Source organism: Phyllobates terribilis, unplaced genomic scaffold (assembly GCF_046119375.1).
Source record: "Phyllobates terribilis strain yellow unplaced genomic scaffold, ASM4611937v1 Scaffold_255__1_contigs__length_2797608, whole genome shotgun sequence".
In the NCBI taxonomy this organism is placed as follows: Eukaryota; Metazoa; Chordata; class Amphibia; order Anura; family Dendrobatidae; genus Phyllobates; species Phyllobates terribilis.
In genome coordinates this window covers 2491887-2517204 of record NW_027363015.1, presented here as the reverse complement: position 1 = coordinate 2517204, position 25318 = coordinate 2491887, and the positions used below count along the sequence as shown (strand labels likewise).

Sequence of the window (25318 nt, the reverse complement as noted above, 5' to 3'; positions counted from 1 at the left end):
CAGCCTTTTAAACTCACCTGAGCTAACAGGTATGTGCGCTGGTTACTCTGCTGCGCTTAAAATTTCTTTTTTGGTTTGCTACAATGCCTTTTCTGAAACGTTGTCTCCTTCTGCTGGAACACTGACTTCTTTCATTTAATGCCTGCAGACTATAAAAGAGAACCCAACCCAAAAAGTTTGGTTGATTAGTCTGTGGCATTCTGTTAAACTGTTGCTTATGGCGGTCTCTGTGAGCTTCTCAGCGACATTCAGCCAGTCAGGTATCCTGCCTGCAGTAGATGGAATGTGGCAATGGAACGCTGGCTGCGCGTGTCATAATAGGCTCTGAGCCTTTATATACCTGTGCACAGCAGCAGCCACCTTCAGTCTGCTGCTGGACAGCCAGCAGCAGCAGCAGCAGCAGGAGAGGTATGTAATCAGGAGCCCTCCTGCTAAGGGTAGACAGCTGCTCGTTCCACCCCACCCCCCGCCTTAATTGGTTCTCCTCCCTTCCAACGGTGTTGAGGCGGGTGGGAACAGCAGGGGGTGAAGGTGCTGTGTTTAAAGAGGTGGAGTTATGCAGATCTAAAACGCGTGGATTGCAGCAGCAGCAAGCCGAAAAGTGCAGGCATGTAAGGGATCTAGAGGTTGACAACATGTCTTCTTAACGGGAGTCCAGGAGCTCATCTCCACAAATGGACTTTTCAGGATCCTTGGGTGGCTCCGTAGTTTGAAACCAATTCTGGTTATCGCTTCTCGGCCTTTTGGCTAAGATCAAGTGTAGTATCTGTTCTTATCAGTTTAATATCTGATACGTCCCCTATCTGGGGACCATATATTAAATGGATTTTTAGAACAGGGAGATGGAAAAAGAGCTTGCTCTGTCCACTCCACGCATTGACCTGGTATTGCAGTATCTCCAGGACCGGTGCACCCCTTCTTTAATGCAGTTTCTAAAATCAGAAAGAATTGAATTCAATGTTTTTTGTTCATTTTGCTTGTTTGTCGGATTTTGGGATGGACTCTTTGGCTTTGCTTTTCTTCTCCTCATTGGATTTTTCATGTTCAAAGTTGCAGAAGCCAGATTACAAGCTCATTTTGGTTCAACTTCAGCAACTGTGCATTGCATTGCCATGTAATGTGATGCAATGCTATTTTTCTAGCTCTCCCTTTTTACTTCCTTTTGGATAAACAGACATATTAGGCAAGCATTTTGGAGCTTTCACCTAAATAACTACAGGTGGTGAGATAAGCTGCACAATATAATTGACCTTTCAGTATATTGTTGCACACACACCATCTATTTAGCAAATGCCCTTGTTATCAACAGCAGCCTTTTAAACTCACCTGAGCTAACAGGTATGTGCGCTGGTTACTCTGCTGCGCTTAAAATTTCTTTTTTGGTTTGCTACAATGCCTTTTCTGAAACGTTGTCTCCTTCTGCTGGAACACTGACTTCTTTCATTTAATGCCTGCAGACTATAAAAGAGAACCCAACCCAAAAAGTTTGGTTGATTAGTCTGTGGCATTCTGTTAAACTGTTGCTTATGGCGGTCTCTGTGAGCTTCTCAGCGACATTCAGCCAGCCAGGTATCCTGCCTGCAGTAGATGGAATGTGGCAATGGAACGCTGGCTGCGCGTGTCATAATAGGCTCTGAGCCTTTATATACCTGTGCACAGCAGCAGCCACCTTCAGTCTGCTGCTGGACAGCCAGCAGCAGCAGCAGCAGGAGAGGTATGTAATCAGGAGCCCTCCTGCTAAGGGTAGACAGCTGCTCGTTCCACCCCACCCCCCGCCTTAATTGGTTCTCCTCCCTTCCAACGGTGTTGAGGCGGGTGGGAACAGCAGGGGGTGAAGGTGCTGTGTTTAAAGAGGTGGAGTTATGCAGATCTAAAACGCGTGGATTGCAGCAGCAGCAAGCCGAAAAGTGCAGGCATGTAAGGGATCTAGAGGTTGACAACATGTCTTCTTAACGGGAGTCCAGGAGCTCATCTCCACAAATGGACTTTTCAGGATCCTTGGGTGGCTCTGTAGTTTGAAACCAATTCTGGTTATCGCTTCTCGGCCTTTTGGCTAAGATCAAGTGTAGTATCTGTTCTTATCAGTTTAATATCTGATACATCCCCTATCTGGGGACCATATATTAAATGGATTTTTAGAACAGGGAGATGGAAAAAGAGCTTGCTCTGTCCACTCCACGCATTGACCTGGTATTGCAGTATCTCCAGGACCGGTGCACCCCTTCTTTAATGCAGTTTCTAAAATCAGAAAGAATTGAATTCAATGTTTTTTGTTCATTTTGCTTGTTTGTCGGATTTTGGGATGGACTCTTTGGCTTTGCTTTTCTTCTCCTCATTGGATTTTTCATGTTCAAAGTTGCAGAAGCCAGATTGCAAGCTCATTTTGGTTCAACTTCAGCAACTGTGCATTGCATTGCCATGTAATGTGATGCAATGCTATCTTTCTAGCTCTCCCTTTTTACTTCCTTTTGGATAAACAGACATATTAGGCAAGCATTTTGGAGCTTTCACCTAAATAACTACAGGTGGTGAGATAAGCTGCACAATATAATTGACCTTTCAGTATATTGTTGCACACACACCATCTATTTAGCAAATGCCCTTGTTATCAACAGCAGCCTTTTAAACTCACCTGAGCTAACAGGTATGTGCGCTGGTTACTCTGCTGCGCTTAAAATTTCTTTTTTGGTTTGCTACAATGCCTTTTCTGAAACGTTGTCTCCTTCTGCTGGAACACTGACTTCTTTCATTTAATGCCTGCAGACTATAAAAGAGAACCCAACCCAAAAAGTTTGGTTGATTAGTCTGTGGCATTCTGTTAAACTGTTGCTTATGGCGGTCTCTGTGAGCTTCTCAGCGACATTCAGCCAGCCAGGTATCCTGCCTGCAGTAGATGGAATGTGGCAATGGAACGCTGGCTGCGCGTGTCATAATAGGCTCTGAGCCTTTATATACCTGTGCACAGCAGCAGCCACCTTCAGTCTGCTGCTGGACAGCCAGCAGCAGCAGCAGCAGGAGAGGTATGTAATCAGGAGCCCTCCTGCTAAGGGTAGACAGCTGCTCGTTCCACCCCACCCCCCGCCTTAATTGGTTCTCCTCCCTTCCAACGGTGTTGAGGCGGGTGGGAACAGCAGGGGGTGAAGGTGCTGTGTTTAAAGAGGTGGAGTTATGCAGATCTAAAACGCGTGGATTGCAGCAGCAGCAAGCCGAAAAGTGCAGGCATGTAAGGGATCTAGAGGTTGACAACATGTCTTCTTAACGGGAGTCCAGGAGCTCATCTCCACAAATGGACTTTTCAGGATCCTTGGGTGGCTCCGTAGTTTGAAACCAATTCTGGTTATCGCTTCTCGGCCTTTTGGCTACGATCAAGTGCTTTATTGCAGGAGATTGTGGTTGAAGGGCACTCGGGTACCCCTCTCCTTGGCCTGGCAGGATCGTCCACTTTGGTGGACTTAACCTGCTTGCTGCTATTAGGGAGAGGGCTTAGTCCCAGGGTAACGAGTTGCGATCCCCCAGCTTCCAGGTGTTTTTCGCTGCAAGAACACTGGGAGCGCAGATTGCAAGCGGCTGCAATTTGCAACCTTGTTGCCGTTTTCCATGGAGGTTGACCCTAACCTCGTGCCTCTTTATGCGAGGCTAAAAAACTCTATCCGAGTTCACTTCACGGCGGGTGGCTCGGATATGAGGAAATTAGGGTATGTAGTCCAGGACGTGCTCAGGAACCTTCTTGGCGTACAAAGGAATGAAATTCTGTCCATCCAGGATTATCCCAGAAGAGGTGACTATGACATCACATTCACCGGAGAAGGTATTTTTAGAGATGTACTAGAAAAGTTAAAAAAAGTTGAAAATAGTCCTGTTTTGAAAGGGATACAAATTGTTGAGCACGTCCTGGATGAGGTAAGACTGGTTATTGTAAAAATATTTTCGCCCTTTGTTTCTGCTCCAGAAGTAATGTCATTTCTAGCAATTTATTTTAAAAGTGTTAAATGTATTGGGAAGATATTAAACGAATATAACATATGGACATCTAAGTGGAAATTCCTTGTGAAGTGTACAAGAGATCCAAATACACCAGGTGGTATACGGCTCCCCCCTGCCCGTTTCAAAATTGGGCAAACAAATGGGGATTTCTTCTTTTCTGGGATGCCAGTATATTGCAGAAATTGTGGGCGCTATGGTCATTCAAAAGAAAACTGTCATGTATCATGTAGAAATTGTGCTAGTGAAGAACATGAGACAAAAGAATGCCCTAAGGAAAAGAAATGCAGTTTTTGCCAGACTCCAGGTCACTTTTATTTTTCTTGCCCTCACAGATTTCGGGAAGATGAGCAAAAGGGGAAGTCCAAGACGTCCGACCAAGGACCAAAAGATCAGACCACCCCTCAGGAGGAGGAACAACAACCTGGAGCCTCTGGAGACAATAAGGGCGTACCAAATAGTGAAGTGTCTCCAGAGTCTATGACAGGTAAAATACCAAATCCCAAAACCTGGCTGCAGGACCTGCGGGAGTCCAAAAGGAGGGCTGAGAAGGAGCAGAAGGGCACTACTGGTAAGGTCAAAAGGGACCGGCAAAAGGCCGACACAGAAGCCCATGCCCAGTCTGGGTCTCCTAGTGCTGAGGGCGCTGAGTGGATAAAGGTGGGTCCTAAGAAAAAGAAAAAGGGTGGTTCGGAGGAGGCAGCAGGAGGTGAACAGATGGACACTTCTCCAGAAGGGGACGTGGACGCAGGACCCTCAGGGGTTTCGGTCTCCGCTGCTACAGGTGGGGACCGGGATCTTGCTGCCTCTGAAGAGTCAGAGGCTCTGCCTTGTGCGCAACCTCCTCCTTTAGGACGACCTTCTACAGGTCAAACAGGGGCGTCGGAACCCCTCGGGGACCCACCTGATGAGGAACTGCATGGCCAGCCAATGGAGACCCAGCGGGTTCTGCCAGCCAGCCCTCCGAGCTATGCCAGTGTAGCGTCGGGTTTATATAAATGTGGTAATCTTTCCTCCTCCACGGAGACTCTCGTGACGATACTATCAGATGAGGAGGGAGGCGTAAGCCCAGTGGTCTGATCAGGTTCATCGGACAGGTAAATCCGTTGCTCTTAGTTACCTAAGTAAAATTTCTACATTTTCTAATGATGGCTGAACTGAAAGGTATTTCCCTCAACGTGAGAGGCATAAAATCTAACACGAGAAGAACTGCTCTTTTTAATTTTTTTACGTGTTTTACTGCATCTGTATTTTTTCTGCAAGAATGTAATATCCCACATGAAATGTCATATCAAAAATATAAAGATGAGTGGAAGTGTGGGCCATCTGTCTGGTCCGGATCGAATGCTGCAGGATCAGCGGGTGTAGCCATACTTTTTAAAGGGAACGTTTTAATTGATTTTATTCAGGAAATTTTACCAGGTCGTATTTTATTAGTGAAAGCTTTTATTGATGGTATTAGATGGCAGTTTTTAAATTTTTATGGATCCCCAGAGAAAAATGAAAGAGCCGAAATGCTTGATCTTTTACCATTATTTATTAATAACTCTGAACCTTTTATCTTAGCAGGGGATTTTAATTGTGTTTTAAAAGGTGAAAACCGGCGCTCCAGCTCTGTAAGCAGGAACTACGATAAAACCTCAGGTATGCTACATGATATAGTCAAAGATGCTAAATTGATAGACATATATAAAGAGTGTCATAGTGATAGCCCAGAGGACGCCGGTTTCACTTGGAGCAATGCTAATTGTAGCTCTAGGATTGATTTTATTTTTGGTTCAGATAAAACAATACCTGCCAAATGTGAAGTTTTAACTAATATATTTTCAGACCATAAACTTTTATCCTTTACCATAAAAGTAAATGACAACAAAAAATGTGGTAAGAAAAGCTGGAAAATGAACGTATCCCTTTTAACCGACCCGCAGATTTTATCAGATTTTATTGAGTTTTATAGGAAATGTAGAAAAGGGAAAAAAACAAATGAGACTATGAGTGTATGGTGGGATAGAATGAAAGTAAAAATAAAAGACTTTTTTATTAAAAAGAGTATATGTAGAGCCAAAGAAAAATATGAAGAATATAGAATTTTAAATACCCGCCTACAAACATTATTTAAGCTCAGAGACAATGGGATAGATGTACAACTTGATATTTCAAACTTAAAAGAAGAGATTTCAAAATGGCTAGAACAAAAAGGAAAAGAGATAATTTTTCGTTCTAGAGTACAACATATAGAAGAAAATGAAAAGTGTTCCAGATATTTTTTTAGGAAAAATAAAAAAGAAAAAGTGATAATTGACCATATAGATGGTGAGAATAATATAAAAAATATGCTGGGTAAAGTTGAGGTTTTTTTTTCTAATCTTTTTAATGGAAAAAATATAAATAATAAATTAATGGATGATTCGCTGCAAGGACTAACAGCTGTTTTAGATCCCGCATCCCAAGAGTTTTTATCCCAAGTTTTAACGGAACAAGAAGTGTTAAAAACTATTAAAAGTTTTAAAACTGGAAAGGTCCCTGGTCCTGATGGCATCCCAATAGAATTTTATGTATGTTTTTATGATATTTTAAAAGATGATTTGTTTTATTTGTTTACTGAGGTTTTTAATAATAAGGTTTTATTAAATTCCTGGAAGAAAGGTGAAGTCTCCCTCCTATACAAAAAAGGCGATAAATCAAAATTAGAAAACTGGAGACCAATAACACTTTTAAATTGTGACTATAAAATAATGGCTAAAATTTGTGCAAATCGTCTAAAAGAAGTCATCAGCAAAGTTATTCATTCTAATCAAGTGTGTGGGGTGCCGGGGTGCAGTATATGGGACAATCTGAATTTAGTGAAAGACTGTATTGAGGATGTGAAAGACAGAAAGGGGAAAATAGCGATTTTATCTATTGATTTTGAAAAAGCATTTGACCGTGTCTCACACTTTTATCTTTTTAAAGTTTTAGAGAAAATGGGCATACCAGAAGGGTTTTTACTATCGCTTAAAGCATTTTACAAGGATTGTACAAGTAAGATTTTAGTGAATGGTTTTAAGACACAAGAGGTATTTTTACGGTCAGGGGTGAAACAGGGATGCCCTCTGTCCCCCCTACTGTTTATCTGTGCACTGGAACCAATGTTATGTGCAATACGCCAAAATAAACAGATATGCGGTGTCCCTCTGCCTGGAAGCGGTGGTTTGGAGGCCAAGGTTGTAGGCTACATGGATGACGTGGCGGTCTTGTGTACAGATGCACCATCACTTACGGCCACTCTCCATCAAGTGCAATCCTTTTGTCTAGCTTCTGGTTTTAAAATCAATTTTAATAAGTGTAACATTTTAAGTGTTGGGGGGGATGATTTTACGTGATGTACCAATTAATGTCTCCGAATCCATTTCCATTTTAGGTATATCATTCACTGAAAATAATGATGGTTATAATAGTTGGGAAACAGTTACACAGAAAATAAATACGAAAATATGTATGTGGAACATGAGGAGACTTACAATGGAGGGTAAAGTATTGGTTTTAAAGATGGTGATTTTACCTCTTTTATTGTATCTTAGCATGGTTTTCCCCCCGCCTGTTAATGTTTTAAAAAAGATAACCAAAACCTGTTTTACCTTCTTTTGGAACTCAAAAATGGAAAAGCTGAAAAGAGAAATCGTGATGAAATCAAAAGTAAAAGGTGGTAAAGATTTTCCAGATTTTAATAGGTTTCTTTTAATCCATCTGTTCGTTTACTGTTTTAATGCCCTTTTTAAGAATCACTATTGGTCCTTTTTTATGCGTTTTAATACAGGATTTTTTATGAGAAAGTTTGGATGGTATGAAGTTAATATATCTGTGCCCCATGCTTTTAATTTGTCGACGCATTATGAGATTTTAAGGAAAATAGTGTCCGATTTTAATTTAGGGACTAAGAAAATAGAGGAATTAAGAAATAGTAAGAAGCTAATTAAAGAAATACGTAAAAGTGAGGAAATATGTAATGTTGACAGATATGATGATGACAAATCTATGTCTATCTGGAAAATGATTAACGTTTTTTATCTTTTTAATGAACAGAGAGATCTGGCTTGGAGTTGCATGCACCGCTGTCTTCCTTGCCGGGCATTCCAATACAGAAGAGGTTTTGTGAGGTCTGCCATCTGCCCAAGAGCCGGATGCCAAGACGAGGAAACGGTGGAACATCTATTATGGACATGTAATTTTGCAAAGGATTTCTGGAGAAGACTGCTCCCCCTACTGGAAAGGGTGGCAGACCTCAAGGACTTTACATATAAAACTGTGCTATACGGACTTATGGAATGCCCCACAATGGACCAGTACACAATGGCTTGGAAGACAGTGAACTGCGCCAAGTCATCTCTCTGGAAAGCGCGCAACATTGCTATTTTTAAACAAGATGTTTTATCAGTGAATGATGTTTTAAGTTTATGTTTATGTGAAATGTATACTTATTATTTAATTGACAAAAAGAAGAATGTACATATTTCCAAAAAATGGCTTGTTGACCAATGGAACCTAATTATTTAAAATCTTTGTATTTTTTTGTTTTGTAAATTTCATTTGTCTTTTAACGTTTGGTATTTGTTTAATTATGCTTGTAATTTGTTAAAGTTTTAATAAACGGTTTTATCCCTCTGCAGGGGATAGCCAAATTAAAAAAAAAAAAAAAAAATCTGTTCTTATCAGTTTAATATCTGATACGTCCCCTATCTGGGGACCATATATTAAATGGATTTTTAGAACAGGGAGATGGAAAAAGAGCTTGCTCTGTCCACTCCACGCATTGACCTGGTATTGCAGTATCTCCAGGACCGGTGCACCCCTTCTTTAATGCAGTTTCTAAAATCAGAAAGAATTGAATTCAATGTTTTTTGTTCATTTTGCTTGTTTGTCGGATTTTGGGATGGACTCTTTGGCTTTGCTTTTCTTCTCCTCATTGGATTTTTCATGTTCAAAGTTGCAGAAGCCAGATTACAAGCTCATTTTGGTTCAACTTCAGCAACTGTGCATTGCATTGCCATGTAATGTGATGCAATGCTATCTTTCTAGCTCTCCCTTTTTACTTCCTTTTGGATAAACAGACATATTAGGCAAGCATTTTGGAGCTTTCACCTAAATAACTACAGGTGGTGAGATAAGCTGCACAATATAATTGACCTTTCAGTATATTGTTGCACACACACCATCTATTTAGCAAATGCCCTTGTTATCAACAGCAGCCTTTTAAACTCACCTGAGCTAACAGGTATGTGCGCTGGTTACTCTGCTGCGCTTAAAATTTCTTTTTTGGTTTGCTACAATGCCTTTTCTGAAACGTTGTCTCCTTCTGCTGGAACACTGACTTCTTTCATTTAATGCCTGCAGACTATAAAAGAGAACCCAACCCAAAAAGTTTGGTTGATTAGTCTGTGGCATTCTGTTAAACTGTTGCTTATGGCGGTCTCTGTGAGCTTCTCAGCGACATTCAGCCAGCCAGGTATCCTGCCTGCAGTAGATGGAATGTGGCAATGGAACGCTGGCTGCGCGTGTCATAATAGGCTCTGAGCCTTTATATACCTGTGCACAGCAGCAGCCACCTTCAGTCTGCTGCTGGACAGCCAGCAGCAGCAGCAGCAGGAGAGGTATGTAATCAGGAGTCCTCCTGCTAAGGGTAGACAGCTGCTCGTTCCACCCCACCCCCCGCCTTAATTGGTTCTCCTCCCTTCCAACGGTGTTGAGGCGGGTGGGAACAGCAGGGGGTGAAGGTGCTGTGTTTAAAGAGGTGGAGTTATGCAGATCTAAAACGCGTGGATTGCAGCAGCAGCAAGCCGAAAAGTGCAGGCATGTAAGGGATCTAGAGGTTGACAACATGTCTTCTTAACGGGAGTCCAGGAGCTCATCTCCACAAATGGACTTTTCAGGATCCTTGGGTGGCTCCGTAGTTTGAAACCAATTCTGGTTATCGCTTCTCGGCCTTTTGGCTAAGATCAAGTGTAGTATCTGTTCTTATCAGTTTAATATCTGATACGTCCCCTATCTGGGGACCATATATTAAATGGATTTTTAGAACAGGGAGATGGAAAAAGAGCTTGCTCTGTCCACTCCACGCATTGACCTGGTATTGCAGTATCTCCAGGACCGGTGCACCCCTTCTTTAATGCAGTTTCTAAAATCAGAAAGAATTGAATTCAATGTTTTTTGTTCATTTTGCTTGTTTGTCGGATTTTGGGATGGACTCTTTGGCTTTGCTTTTCTTCTCCTCATTGGATTTTTCATGTTCAAAGTTGCAGAAGCCAGATTACAAGCTCATTTTGGTTCAACTTCAGCAACTGTGCATTGCATTGCCATGTAATGTGATGCAATGCTATCTTTCTAGCTCTCCCTTTTTACTTCCTTTTGGATAAACAGACATAGTAGGCAAGCATTTTGGAGCTTTCACCTAAATAACTACAGGTGGTGAGATAAGCTGCACAATATAATTGACCTTTCAGTATATTGTTGCACACACACCATCTATTTAGCAAATGCCCTTGTTATCAACAGCAGCCTTTTAAACTCACCTGAGCTAACAGGTATGTGCGCTGGTTACTCTGCTGCGCTTAAAATTTCTTTTTTGGTTTGCTACAATGCCTTTTCTGAAACGTTGTCTCCTTCTGCTGGAACACTGACTTCTTTCATTTAATGCCTGCAGACTATAAAAGAGAACCCAACCCAAAAAGTTTGGTTGATTAGTCTGTGGCATTCTGTTAAACTGTTGCTTATGGCGGTCTCTGTGAGCTTCTCAGCGACATTCAGCCAGCCAGGTATCCTGCCTGCAGTAGATGGAATGTGGCAATGGAACGCTGGCTGCGCGTGTCATAATAGGCTCTGAGCCTTTATATACCTGTGCACAGCAGCAGCCACCTTCAGTCTGCTGCTGGACAGCCAGCAGCAGCAGCAGCAGGAGAGGTATGTAATCAGGAGCCCTCCTGCTAAGGGTAGACAGCTGCTCGTTCCACCCCACCCCCCGCCTTAATTGGTTCTCCTCCCTTCCAACGGTGTTGAGGCGGGTGGGAACAGCAGGGGGTGAAGGTGCTGTGTTTAAAGAGGTGGAGTTATGCAGATCTAAAACGCGTGGATTGCAGCAGCAGCAAGCCGAAAAGTGCAGGCATGTAAGGGATCTAGAGGTTGACAACATGTCTTCTTAACGGGAGTCCAGGAGCTCATCTCCACAAATGGACTTTTCAGGATCCTTGGGTGGCTCCGTAGTTTGAAACCAATTCTGGTTATCGCTTCTCGGCCTTTTGGCTAAGATCAAGTGTAGTATCTGTTCTTATCAGTTTAATATCTGATACGTCCCCTATCTGGGGACCATATATTAAATGGATTTTTAGAACAGGGAGATGGAAAAAGAGCTTGCTCTGTCCACTCCACGCATTGACCTGGTATTGCAGTATCTCCAGGACCGGTGCACCCCTTCTTTAATGCAGTTTCTAAAATCAGAAAGAATTGAATTCAATGTTTTTTGTTCATTTTGCTTGTTTGTCGGATTTTGGGATGGACTCTTTGGCTTTGCTTTTCTTCTCCTCATTGGATTTTTCATGTTCAAAGTTGCAGAAGCCAGATTACAAGCTCATTTTGGTTCAACTTCAGCAACTGTGCATTGCATTGCCATGTAATGTGATGCAATGCTATCTTTCTAGCTCTCCCTTTTTACTTCCTTTTGGATAAACAGACATATTAGGCAAGCATTTTGGAGCTTTCACCTAAATAACTACAGGTGGCGAGATAAGCTGCACAATATAATTGACTTTTCAGTATATTGTTGCACACACACCATCTATTTAGCAAATGCCCTTGTTATCAACAGCAGCCTTTTAAACTCACCTGAGCTAACAGGTATGTGCGCTGGTTACTCTGCTGCGCTTAAAATTTCTTTTTTGGTTTGCTACAATGCCTTTTCTGAAACGTTGTCTCCTTCTGCTGGAACACTGACTTCTTTCATTTAATGCCTGCAGACTATAAAAGAGAACCCAACCCAAAAAGTTTGGTTGATTAGTCTGTGGCATTCTGTTAAACTGTTGCTTATGGCGGTCTCTGTGAGCTTCTCAGCGACATTCAGCCAGCCAGGTATCCTGCCTGCAGTAGATGGAATGTGGCAATGGAACGCTGGCTGCGCGTGTCATAATAGGCTCTGAGCCTTTATATACCTGTGCACAGCAGCAGCCACCTTCAGTCTGCTGCTGGACAGCCAGCAGCAGCAGCAGCAGGAGAGGTATGTAATTAGGAGCCCTCCTGCTAAGGGTAGACAGCTGCTCGTTCCACCCCACCCCCCGCCTTAATTGGTTCTCCTCCCTTCCAACGGTGTTGAGGCGGGTGGGAACAGCAGGGGGTGAAGGTGCTGTGTTTAAAGAGGTGGAGTTATGCAGATCTAAAACGCGTGGATTGCAGCAGCAGCAAGCCGAAAAGTGCAGGCATGTAAGGGATCTAGAGGTTGACAACATGTCTTCTTAACGGGAGTCCAGGAGCTCATCTCCACAAATGGACTTTTCAGGATCCTTGGGTGGCTCCGTAGTTTGAAACCAATTCTGGTTATCGCTTCTCGGCCTTTTGGCTAAGATCAAGTGTAGTATCTGTTCTTATCAGTTTAATATCTGATACGTCCCCTATCTGGGGACCATATATTAAATGGATTTTTAGAACAGGGAGATGGAAAAAGAGCTTGCTCTGTCCACTCCACGCATTGACCTGGTATTGCAGTATCTCCAGGACCGGTGCACCCCTTCTTTAATGCAGTTTCTAAAATCAGAAAGAATTGAATTCAATGTTTTTTGTTCATTTTGCTTGTTTGTCGGATTTTGGGATGGATTCTTTGGCTTTGCTTTTCTTCTCCTCATTGGATTTTTCATGTTCAAAGTTGCAGAAGCCAGATTACAAGCTCATTTTGGTTCAACTTCAGCAACTGTGCATTGCATTGCCATGTAATGTGATGCAATGCTATCTTTCTAGCTCTCCCTTTTTACTTCCTTTTGGATAAACAGACATATTAGGCAAGCATTTTGGAGCTTTTACCTAAATAACTACAGGTGATGAGATAAGCTGCACAATATAATTGACCTTTCAGTATATTGTTGCACACACACCATCTATTTAGCAAATGCCCTTGTTATCAACAGCAGCCTTTTAAACTCACCTGAGCTAACAGGTATGTGCGCTGGTTACTCTGCTGCGCTTAAAATTTCTTTTTTGGTTTGCTACAATGCCTTTTCTGAAACGTTGTCTCCTTCTGCTGGAACACTGACTTCTTTCATTTAATGCCTGCAGACTATAAAAGAGAACCCAACCCAAAAAGTTTGGTTGATTAGTCTGTGGCATTCTGTTAAACTGTTGCTTATGGCGGTCTCTGTGAGCTTCTCAGCGACATTCAGCCAGCCAGGTATCCTGCCTGCAGTAGATGGAATGTGGCAATGGAACGCTGGCTGCGCGTGTCATAATAGGCTCTGAGCCTTTATATACCTGTGCACAGCAGCAGCCACCTTCAGTCTGCTGCTGGACAGCCAGCAGCAGCAGCAGCAGGAGAGGTATGTAATCAGGAGCCCTCCTGCTAAGGGTAGACAGCTGCTCGTTCCACCCCACCCCCCGCCTTAATTGGTTCTCCTCCCTTCCAACGGTGTTGAGGCGGGTGGGAACAGCAGGGGGTGAAGGTGCTGTGTTTAAAGAGGTGGAGTTATGCAGATCTAAAACGCGTGGATTGCAGCAGCAGCAAGCCGAAAAGTGCAGGCATGTAAGGGATCTAGAGGTTGACAACATGTCTTCTTAACGGGAGTCCAGGAGCTCATCTCCACAAATGGACTTTTCAGGATCCTTGGGTGGCTCCGTAGTTTGAAACCAATTCTGGTTATCGCTTCTCGGCCTTTTGGCTAAGATCAAGTGTAGTATCTGTTCTTATCAGTTTAATATCTGATACGTCCCCTATCTGGGGACCATATATTAAATGGATTTTTAGAACAGGGAGATGGAAAAAGAGCTTGCTCTGTCCACTCCACGCATTGACCTGGTATTGCAGTATCTCCAGGACCGGTGCACCCCTTCTTTAATGCAGTTTCTAAAATCAGAAAGAATTGAATTCAATGTTTTTTGTTCATTTTGCTTGTTTGTCGGATTTTGGGATGGACTCTTTGGCTTTGCTTTTCTTCTCCTCATTGGATTTTTCATGTTCAAAGTTGCAGAAGCCAGATTACAAGCTCATTTTGGTTCAACTTCAGCAACTGTGCATTGCATTGCCATGTAATGTGATGCAATGCTATCTTTCTAGCTCTCCCTTTTTACTTCCTTTTGGATAAACAGACATATTAGGCAAGCATTTTGGAGCTTTCACCTAAATAACTACAGGTGGTGAGATAAGCTGCACAATATAATTGACCTTTCAGTATATTGTTGCACACACACCATCTATTTAGCAAATGCCCTTGTTATCAACAGCAGCCTTTTAAACTCACCTGAGCTAACAGGTATGTGCGCTGGTTACTCTGCTGCGCTTAAAATTTCTTTTTTGGTTTGCTACAATGCCTTTTCTGAAACGTTGTCTCCTTCTGCTGGAACACTGACTTCTTTCATTTAATGCCTGCAGACTATAAAAGAGAACCCAACCCAAAAAGTTTGGTTGATTAGTCTGTGGCATTCTGTTAAACTGTTGCTTATAAGTAAACAATGGTGCAGCGGTCTCAGGGAGCGCCAAAGGAATACTGGACAATTTAGTAGATGTCAACCGACTTTTATTCTTCCTCCAATACCACTGCCACAACGCGTTTCAACGGTCTAAGCCGTCTTCATCAGGTGGGGTAACGGGGAATGTTACAATGACAGCTTTATAAAGGGGTGGTATTTTACAAAATTTAGACCACGTGTTGTAATCAATTAACCCTTTCATTGAAAAACTCCATATAATACATTCTTAACCAATTAACCTCTTATTTCCCCTGGAAACAGCATTGTGCACTAAAAAATCCCTACATGGATTCTTAAAATCACAATTCTTAGTAAAAACTTCCTATTTGTAAAAAAATAAATAAGTTTTTTTTTTTTTTTTTTTTTTTTAAATATATTTATTACCAACTATTAAAAATTATTAAAATCATCCTGGGGACCTTCTTGGGGTGTCTTGACAGTGTTATACTGCAGTTTCCAGCCCCCAATTCAAAAGTTGAATTTCTTAAAGAGACAGTGCACTTTCATATAAAATGGCCGAAAATAACCCTGTACAATTACCCACTACGATTATAAACCCCATAAATATTTAAAAACACCCTGGGAACCTTACCAGAGTGTCCTGACAATGCTATACTGCAGTTTCCAGCCCCCAATTCAAAAGTTGGATTTCTTAAAGAGACAGTACACTTTCATATAAAATGGCCGAAAATAACCTTGTACCCTTGCCCACTGCGATTATAAACCCCATAAATGTTTAAAAACACCCTGGGAACCTTACCAGAGTGTCCTGACAATGCTATACTACGATTGTCAACCCCCAAATCTAAAGTTAAGTTTCTTAAAGAGACAGTACACTTTCATATAAAATAGCCGAAAATAACCTTGTACAATTGCCCACTGCTATAATAAAACTCATAAAACCCAATGCTATCCAGTATCATGATCGGAACCTATGCTTCCAGTAAACTAAGTAACTGACGACAACATGAAAAAAGAACTAAATACCAGCCCGAAAGGGCAAGCAAATCTCCTGCTATGCTACGTCATACCATACCTTTAATCCTGTGCAGGTAGCCCCGCAAGCCATCATTAAACGGCTGATGACAACCCGAGAAAGATATGAGAGGGACAACATTAAACCTTCTCAGATTTAATGGTTTGATGTGTTTTCAATCGTAAGGTTCAAACCCTCAGGGTACAAAGTGCCCATTTTGTATATCCAAAAACTTTCTTTCTTTATAAGTGTACTCAATCGTTCTGGTCCATTATCCACAATGTGGTCAATAATGGTTATTTTCATCTTACTCGGGTCTTTGTGGTGATGGTTTGCATAGTGTCTGGAGACACTATGTAATTGATATCCTGCCCTTATATTAGATCTATGTTTATTTAATCGGGCATGGGCGGTCTGAATTGTCCGGCCGATGTATTGCAAGCCACAAGGGCACTCCAGCAAGTACACTACATAGGTGGATTGGCATGTTAATCTCTGCTTGATCTGGAAAACCTCATTAGTGGTATTAGATTTAAAGGTTTTTGCATTATTGATTATAACGCCACAACACATACATTTAGGTGTATTGCATGTGAAGCAGCCTCCTGTGTTAGGATTAGTCGTCACATCCCTTATTTTTTTCTTTTTTCTATTCGTGTTGCTAGGAGCAAGCAAGGTTTTTAAACTTCTATTCTTCCTAAAGATAATATTTGGTTTCTCTGGGATACTTTTGGAGAGAATGGGGTCACCTTTTAAAATAAACCAATGTTTTTGTAATAACTCCCGTACTACCGACCTGGATTGGCAAAATGTAGTAATTAAACTCCACTTTGTCTTTTCCTCTGTCCTTACAGAAGCCCTATCCGGATTCTCCCTTCTGTCCAAGCACGAGTCCTGTGATAGAGTGCATGTTCTTTTATATGCATCTTTTAAAAGTTTTTTTGGATAGCCTTTTTCCAAAAATCTCTTTTTGAGAATCTTGGATTCCACCTTAAAGTCAGAATCCAGAGTACAGTTTTTCCTGACTCTCCAATACTGCCCATAAGGCACATTTTTGATCCATCCAGGAAGGTGTCCACTGTTGAATTTGAGGTAGCTATTCACATCTACTGGTTTAAAAAACGTGGATGTGAATATTCTCCCCAGGTGGTCGAACTGTACCCATAGATCTAAGAATTGGAGAGAAGTGGATGATGCTGTGGCCGTGAATTTTAACCCCCAATCATTGTGATTTAGTTTGTCCGCAAAGCTCAATGCCTCCTCCATTGATCCATGCCATATAATGAATAAATCATCTATAAAGCGCCTATAGAAAAGTACTCCACTCGTGGATGATCCCGGCTGCGCGATGAGGACGGATTCCACCGCACCCATAAAAAGGTTAGCATAGCTTGGTGCGAATCTCGTCCCCATCGCGCAGCCCTTGATCTGTTTATATAACCCATCCTCAAAGGAAAACACATTGTTCTCCAATATGAACGCTATTGCGTTCAGAATGAATTCTCTTTGGTCTATAGGCATATTAGTGTCTCCAGTTAAAACCTCTTTGATGACCTTTATTCCCAATGTATGTGAAATATTATTGTAGAGCGCCACTACATCCAGAGAGAGAAAAACGCATCCCTCCATGGGTGGTAGAGCCCTTAATTCTTTAATTAATTGTGACGAGTCCTTTAGATATGATGTTAATCTCAGAACATATGTCTGCAAAAATAAATCTACATAATGCGATAGATTACTTGTAATGGATTGGATCCCTGATATTATTGGGCGTCCAGGAGGATTTTTTGGGTCTTTATGCAGTTTGGGCAGAAAATAGAAAAAAGGTATTCTATATTGTGCAATGTCTAAAAAGTTCTTTTCTTTTTTATTGAGTATTCCCTTTTCATAAGCTTTCTTAATTAGAAGATTATACTTTATAAAGATACTGATATTAGGATCATCCTCCAACTTCTCATAAAATTCCGTATCACTCAATATTCTCATGCCCTCTTCCACATACCAAGATCTATCCATAAGGACAATTCCTCCTCCCTTATCTGCATTACGAATGATAATATCATTATTTTCTCTGATAGATTCAATGGCTGCTCTCTCTTCTTTTTTCAAATTATCTCTCATTTTCATGCGGGGAATTGACCTTACTTCCTTTAATATTAATTGTTGGAATGCCTCAATATGTGACCCCTTATGGTGTAAAGGATAAAATTTTTTATTTGGGTGTTTGATGTCTACATGTATCATTTCATCTATTGTGGTTCTATCTTTTTCTGTCTCTTGTTCATCATAGGGGGGTTTTCTCTTAACATTTTTACCATTTTTTTCTTCAAGTAAAAAATGTCTTTGTACAGTGAGTTTCCTAAAAAACTCATTAAAGTCAAGGTAAAGCGAGAATGTATCCATTTCTGCTGTGGGACAAAATGAGAGCCCCTTACTGAGAAGGGAGCGTTCATCATTAGTAAGTGTATAGCTCGATAAGTTATATATACCACTATCCTGATCATCAGGTTTCTCTATTTGTATCATGCTTATGGGGTTTAACCTGATTTCGTCTTTTTCAGACTGGTGCTCTGTGCCATGGGGTTCTCTTCTTCTAGTTCTTCCACTGCCTCTACACCCTCTTGTTCTCTTTTTCTTTTGGGGTGTCGCCCTGGGGCCACCCGAAAAAATTGAGTGATTTTTGAGTCTTTTAGGTTTGTTTGGGTAATAGATTTTGGTAAGTTACCTTCGTTGGAATTTCTTTCCTTTTGAGGTGCATACATATTTAAATTTGATGTCTCTGTGATTACAGGTAAAATTTCCAATTGACCCCCGACCGTAATACCAGCGAAACTATCTATATACTCATTTTCACCCGTGTTTTTCATATTACTATTTTCCTTTTCGTTTGTTATTATATCCTGTGTCCATATTTCAGTGTTCTGATCTATATTTTTTTCAATTTTATCTGTATTGATGTCCAATTCTAAAATGTATGTTTCACTGGGAGAATCTCCAATTGGAATTTCCATATCTTCCAATTGAGCCATTGACCCAGAGCCACCCGTTGTTTGAGTTGAAGTCACCTCGTGTATAGTAATTTCAGAGAAACTGATATTCTGAGTTTCTCTGTTAATTACTTGCATGTCCAGTGTTGTTATTTCTCCATGTATGCATGCTTTTCTCTCTTTATTTGACGTGCATTCTTTATTTGGTGAAGATTTATTAGTGCTAGTTCCATTATCTACTCTTATATTGGAATCATTTGCCCTGGAAGTTATAATACTAGTTGCTTGTTGTTGGTTTGATTTCGTTTCTTTTTTCTTTTTCTGATTATTAGTGATTTTATTCATATGTTGTTCATAATACGCTCTCTGTTTCTCTGTCTTAAGGAGAGTAAATGACCTTTCCTTATTGGAATTGGTAGATGTATCCATTTTTTCTCCTTTTCCTTTTTTATCCCTCCCTTCCACATCTAATTGTGCTCTTGATCGCTCCTCAGGTGCATTTATTGGGATGGTGGTAGGCATTTTTTCATACTCACTTATCCTTTCCTTTCTATCCCTCCATAATTTCATAGCTTTCTTTCTAATTAGATCCTCTTCAAATTTATTTAATTTGACTTTTAGTGCCAAATCAAATTCTTTGAAGTCAGGAGACATGGAATACATTTCCAGGTTGTCCCTGAGACATTTAACCCTCTCCAATGCTATCATGGCTAGTGAGTCCCTCTTACAAATTAACATTTTCATAAATCCCATTGAGCAAGATGTGGAATATTCATCCCATTTCTTTGTAAATTCCAGATCTTGCGGGAACGAGGATTTTTGGATTAGCCTCAGTCCCCTGGGAGCTATGTTTTCCTCAATATAACGTCCAAGAAACATTGTGTCAATATGATTAACTATCTCCACCTTGCTTTTGTTTTCTAATTCAACTCTCTCCAATTCTTAGATCTATGGGTACAGTTCGACCACCTGGGGAGAATATTCACATCCACGTTTTTTAAACCAGTGGATGTGAATAGCTACCTCAAATTCAACAGTGGACACCTTCCTGGATGGATCAAAAATGTGCCTTATGGGCAGTATTGGAGAGTCAGGAAAAACTGTACTCTGGATTCTGACTTTAAGGTGGAATCCAAGATTCTCAAAAAGAGATTTTTGGAAAAAGGCTATCCAAAAAAACTTTTAAAAGATGCATATAAAAGAACATGCACTCTATCACAGGACTCGTGCTTGGACAGAAGGGAGAATCCGGATAGGGCTTCTGTAAGGACAGAGGAAAAGACAAAGTGGAGTTTAATTACTACATTTTGCCAATCCAGGTCGGTAGTACGGGAGTTATTACAAAAACATTGGTTTATTTTAAAAGGTGACCCCATTCTCTCCAAAAGTATCCCAGAGAAACCAAATATTATCTTTAGGAAGAATAGAAGTTTAAAAACCTTGCTTGCTCCTAGCAACACGAATAGAAAAAAGAAAAAAATAAGGGATGTGACGACTAATCCTAACACAGGAGGCTGCTTCACATGCAATACACCTAAATGTATGTGTTGTGGCGTTATAATCAATAATGCAAAAACCTTTAAATCTAATACCACTAATGAGGTTTTCCAGATCAAGCAGAGATTAACATGCCAATCCACCTATGTAGTGTACTTGCTGGAGTGCCCTTGTGGCTTGCAATACATCGGCCGGACAATTCAGACCGCCCATGCCCGATTAAATAAACATAGATCTAATATAAGGGCAGGATATCAATTACATAGTGTCTCCAGACACTATGCAAACCATCACCACAAAGACCCGAGTAAGATGAAAATAACCATTATTGACCACATTGTGGATAATGGACCAGAACGATTGAGTACACTTATAAAGAAAGAAAGTTTTTGGATATACAAAATGGGCACTTTGTACCCTGAGGGTTTGAACCTTACGATTGAAAACACATCAAACCATTAAATCTGAGAAGGTTTAATGTTGTCCCTCTCATATCTTTCTCGGGTTGTCATCAGCCGTTTAATGATGGCTTGCGGGGCTACCTGCACAGGATTAAAGGTATGGTATGACGTAGCATAGCAGGAGATTTGCTTGCCCTTTCGGGCTGGTATTTAGTTCTTTTTTCATGTTGTCGTCAGTTACTTAGTTTACTGGAAGCATAGGTTCCGATCATGATAATGGATAGCATTGGGTTTTATGAGTTTTATTATAGCAGTGGGCAATTGTACAAGGTTAATTTCGGCTATTTTATATGAAAGTGTACTGTCTCTTTAAGAAACTTAACTTTAGATTTGGGGGTTGACAATCGTAGTATAGCATTGTCAGGACACTCTGGTAAGGTTCCCAGGGTGTTTTTAAACATTTATGGGGTTTATAATCGCAGTGGGCAAGGGTACAAGGTTATTTTCGGCCATTTTATATGAAAGTGTACTGTCTCTTTAAGAAATCCAACTTTTGAATTGGGGGCTGGAAACTGCAGTATAGCATTGTCAGGACACTCTGGTAAGGTTCCCAGGGTGTTTTTAAATATTTATGGGGTTTATAATCGTAGTGGGTAATTGTACAGGGTTATTTTCGGCCATTTTATATGAAAGTGCACTGTCTCTTTAAGAAATTCAACTTTTGAATTGGGGGCTGGAAACTGCAGTATAACACTGTCAAGACACCCCAAGAAGGTCCCCAGGATGATTTTAATAATTTTTAATAGTTGGTAATAAATATATTTAAAAAAAAAAAAAAAAAAAAAAAACTTATTTATTTTTTTACAAATAGGAAGTTTTTACTAAGAATTGTGATTTTAAGAATCCATGTAGGGATTTTTTAGTGCACAATGCTGTTTCCAGGGGAAATAAGAGGTTAATTGGTTAAGAATGTATTATATGGAGTTTTTCAATGAAAGGGTTAATTGATTACAACACGTGGTCTAAATTTTGTAAAATACCACCCCTTTATAAAGCTGTCATTGTAACATTCCCCGTTACCCCACCTGATGAAGACGGCTTAGACCGTTGAAACGCGTTGTGGCAGTGGTATTGGAGGAAGAATAAAAGTCGGTTGACATCTAGTAAATTGTCCAGTATTCCTTTGGCGCTCCCTGAGACCGCTGCACCATTGTTTACTTGTGAGATATCTCCATGCGGAGCTAAAGCGGCAGGAGCGGCCTGGTCTATTTGGATGTTTGAGGACCTGCGGTATCCAACCACCGGGTTAAACTACTGAGGACCTGCGGTGACGTGGTATCTGGTCCAGCAGGATCGTGTGACCACTTGAGGAGCACGGAGTTGCGAGGCAAACACCGACAGGACGGTACTACAAATAGAGGTGACCCGGAGCCTCATTAATTACACGCTTAATCTTGGTTGTGTAGACGTACACAACCTTCACAGGTGAGTGTACTGGCACTTTTTAAATTCAGCAAATAGCCCTGTGAGTCTACACATGCGCCCTTTCTTTTCTTTTCACATGTGATTAACGCTTTGGCGTTGGTTGAAACAACCACTAAGGCTGCTGCAAGTGGACACCAGGAACTGTTTAGAGGATTATTCATTACATGCATAAAGATCGTCTTACTAGGACCACGTGACTGATTGAATTGTGATTTGTGAACTGAGAATTAATATCAAAAAAAATAACGGCAAGAGGAGTTCGATAAAAGTGACATTGGTGTTTAGCCTCATCTGTCGAAACAATTTGAACTGTTGGAGTGATGGATTTTTTTATGATGAATAGATGTACCCACAGGGAATTATTGATTGCAGATGCAATAGGTCTGGCTAATAACATTCAAGGTACAGATAGAATTAATCAGAATCCTTTATCCCACCTTAGTGAAGCTGATAAAAAACATATGGCTGACCTGTTTTTTGAATTAGAAAACAAAAGCAAGGTGGAGATAGTTAATCATATTGACACAATGTTTCTTGGACGTTATATTGAGGAAAACATAGCTCCCAGGGGACTGAGGCTAATCCAAAAATCCTCGTTCCCGCAAGATCTGGAATTTACAAAGAAATGGGATGAATATTCCACATCTTGCTCAATGGGATTTATGAAAATGTTAATTTGTAAGAGGGACTCACTAGCCATGATAGCATTGGAGAGGGTTAAATGTCTCAGGGACAACCTGGAAATGTATTCCATGTCTCCTGACTTCAAAGAATTTGATTTGGCACTAAAAGTCAAATTAAATAAATTTGAAGAGGATCTAATTAGAAAGAAAGCTATGAAATTATGGAGGGATAGAAAGGAAAGGATAAGTGAGTATGAAAAAATGCCTACCACCATCCCAATAAATGCACCTGAGGAGCGATCAAGAGCACAATTAGATGTGGAAGGGAGGGATAAAAAAGGAAAAGGAGAAAAAATGGATACATCTACCAATTCCAATAAGGAAAGGTCATTTACTCTCCTTAAGACAGAGAAACAGAGAGCGTATTATGAACAACATATGAATAAAATCACTAATAATCAGAAAAAGAAAAAAGAAACGAAATCAAACCAACAACAAGCAACTAGTATTATAACTTCCAGGGCAAATGATTCCAATATAAGAGTAGATAATGGAACTAGCACTAATAAATCTTCACCAAATAAAGAATGCACGTCAAATAAAGAGAGAAAAGCATGCATACATGGAGAAATAACAACACTGGACATGCAAGTAATTAACAGAGAAACTCAGAATATCAGTTTCTCTGAAATTACTATACACGAGGTGACTTCAACTCAAACAACGGGTGGCTCTGGGTCAATGGCTCAATTGGAAGATATGGAAATTCCAATTGGAGATTCTCCCAGTGAAACATACATTTTAGAATTGGACATCAATACAGATAAAATTGAAAAAAATATAGATCAGAACACTGAAATATGGACACAGGATATAATAACAAACGAAAAGGAAAATAGTAATATGAAAAACACGGGTGAAAATGAGTATATAGATAGTTTCGCTGGTATTACGGTCGGGGGTCAATTGGAAATTTTACCTGTAATCACAGAGACATCAAATTTAAATATGTATGCACCTCAAAAGGAAAGAAATTCCAACGAAGGTAACTTACCAAAATCTATTACCCAAACAAACCTAAAAGACTCAAAAATCACTCAATTTTTTCGGGTGGCCCCAGGGCGACACCCCAAAAGAAAAAGAGAACAAGAGGGTGTAGAGGCAGTGGAAGAACTAGAAGAAGAGAACCCCATGGCACAGAGCACCAGTCTGAAAAAGACGAAATCAGGTTAAACCCCATAAGCATGATACAAATAGAGAAACCTGATGATCAGGATAGTGGTATATATAACTTATCGAGCTATACACTTACTAATGATGAACGCTCCCTTCTCAGTAAGGGGCTCTCATTTTGTCCCACAGCAGAAATGGATACATTCTCGCTTTACCTTGACTTTAATGAGTTTTTTAGGAAACTCACTGTACAAAGACATTTTTTACTTGAAGAAAAAAATGGTAAAAATGTTAAGAGAAAACCCCCCTATGATGAACAAGAGACAGAAAAAGATAGAACCACAATAGATGAAATGATACATGTAGACATCAAACACCCAAATAAAAAATTTTATCCTTTACACCATAAGGGGTCACATATTGAGGCATTCCAACAATTAATATTAAAGGAAGTAAGGTCAATTCCCCGCATGAAAATGAGAGATAATTTGAAAAAAGAAGAGAGAGCAGCCATTGAATCTATCAGAGAAAATAATGATATTATCATTCGTAATGCAGATAAGGGAGGAGGAATTGTCCTTATGGATAGATCTTGGTATGTGGAAGAGGGCATGAGAATATTGAGTGATACGGAATTTTATGAGAAGTTGGAGGATGATCCTAATATCAGTATCTTTATAAAGTATAATCTTCTAATTAAGAAAGCTTATGAAAAGGGAATACTCAATAAAAAAGAAAAGAACTTTTTAGACATTGCACAATATAGAATACCTTTTTTCTATTTTCTGCCCAAACTGCATAAAGACCCAAAAAATCCTCCTGGATGCCCAATAATATCAGGGATCCAATCCATTACAAGTAATCTATCGCATTATGTAGATTTATTTTTGCAGACATATGTTCTGAGATTAACATCATATCTAAAGGACTCGTCACAATTAATTAAAGAATTAAGGGCTCTACCACCCATGGAGGGATGCGTTTTTCTCTCTCTGGATGTAGTGGCGCTCTACAATAATATTTCACATACATTGGGAATAAAGGTCATCAAAGAGGTTTTAACTGGAGACACTAATATGCCTATAGACCAAAGAGAATTCATTCTGAACGCAATAGCGTTCATATTGGAGAACAATGTGTTTTCCTTTGAGGATGGGTTATATAAACAGATCAAGGGCTGCGCGATGGGGACGAGATTCGCACCAAGCTATGCTAACCTTTTTATGGGTGCGGTGGAATCCGTCCTCATCGCGCAGCCGGGATCATCCACGAGTGGAGTACTTTTCTATAGGCGCTTTATAGATGATTTATTCATTATATGGCATGGATCAATGGAGGAGGCATTGAGCTTTGCGGACAAACTAAATCACAATGATTGGGGGTTAAAATTCACGGCCACAGCATCATCCACTTCTCTCCAATTCTTAGATCTATGGGTACAGTTCGACCACCTGGGGAGAATATTCACATCCACGTTTTTTAAACCAGTAGATGTGAATAGCT

At 40.4% G+C, this 25318-nt stretch overlaps 7 non-coding genes across 7 annotated transcripts; all 7 read left to right on the top strand.

The window, feature by feature from the left end:
- Positions 1-727: 727 nt before the first annotated feature.
- Positions 728-918, top strand: LOC141218996 (U2 spliceosomal RNA). The gene has a single exon (XR_012287624.1). It is a non-coding gene; the product is annotated as a U2 spliceosomal RNA (small nuclear RNA).
- A 1115-nt stretch (positions 919-2033) lies between these two features.
- On the top strand, positions 2034-2224 carry LOC141219154 (U2 spliceosomal RNA). The gene has a single exon (XR_012287783.1). It is a non-coding gene; the product is annotated as a U2 spliceosomal RNA (small nuclear RNA).
- Positions 2225-8615: 6391 nt separating this feature from the next.
- On the top strand, positions 8616-8812 carry LOC141219200 (U2 spliceosomal RNA). The gene has a single exon (XR_012287821.1). It is a non-coding gene; the product is annotated as a U2 spliceosomal RNA (small nuclear RNA).
- Positions 8813-9927: 1115 nt separating this feature from the next.
- On the top strand, positions 9928-10118 carry LOC141218994 (U2 spliceosomal RNA). Its single transcript, XR_012287622.1, has one exon. It is a non-coding gene; the product is annotated as a U2 spliceosomal RNA (small nuclear RNA).
- Positions 10119-11233: 1115 nt separating this feature from the next.
- Positions 11234-11424, top strand: LOC141218993 (U2 spliceosomal RNA). The gene has a single exon (XR_012287621.1). It is a non-coding gene; the product is annotated as a U2 spliceosomal RNA (small nuclear RNA).
- Positions 11425-12539: 1115 nt separating this feature from the next.
- Positions 12540-12730, top strand: LOC141218992 (U2 spliceosomal RNA). Its single transcript, XR_012287620.1, has one exon. It is a non-coding gene; the product is annotated as a U2 spliceosomal RNA (small nuclear RNA).
- A 1115-nt stretch (positions 12731-13845) lies between these two features.
- LOC141218991 (U2 spliceosomal RNA) lies at positions 13846-14036 on the top strand. Its single transcript, XR_012287619.1, has one exon. It is a non-coding gene; the product is annotated as a U2 spliceosomal RNA (small nuclear RNA).
- Positions 14037-25318: the final 11282 nt, after the last annotated feature.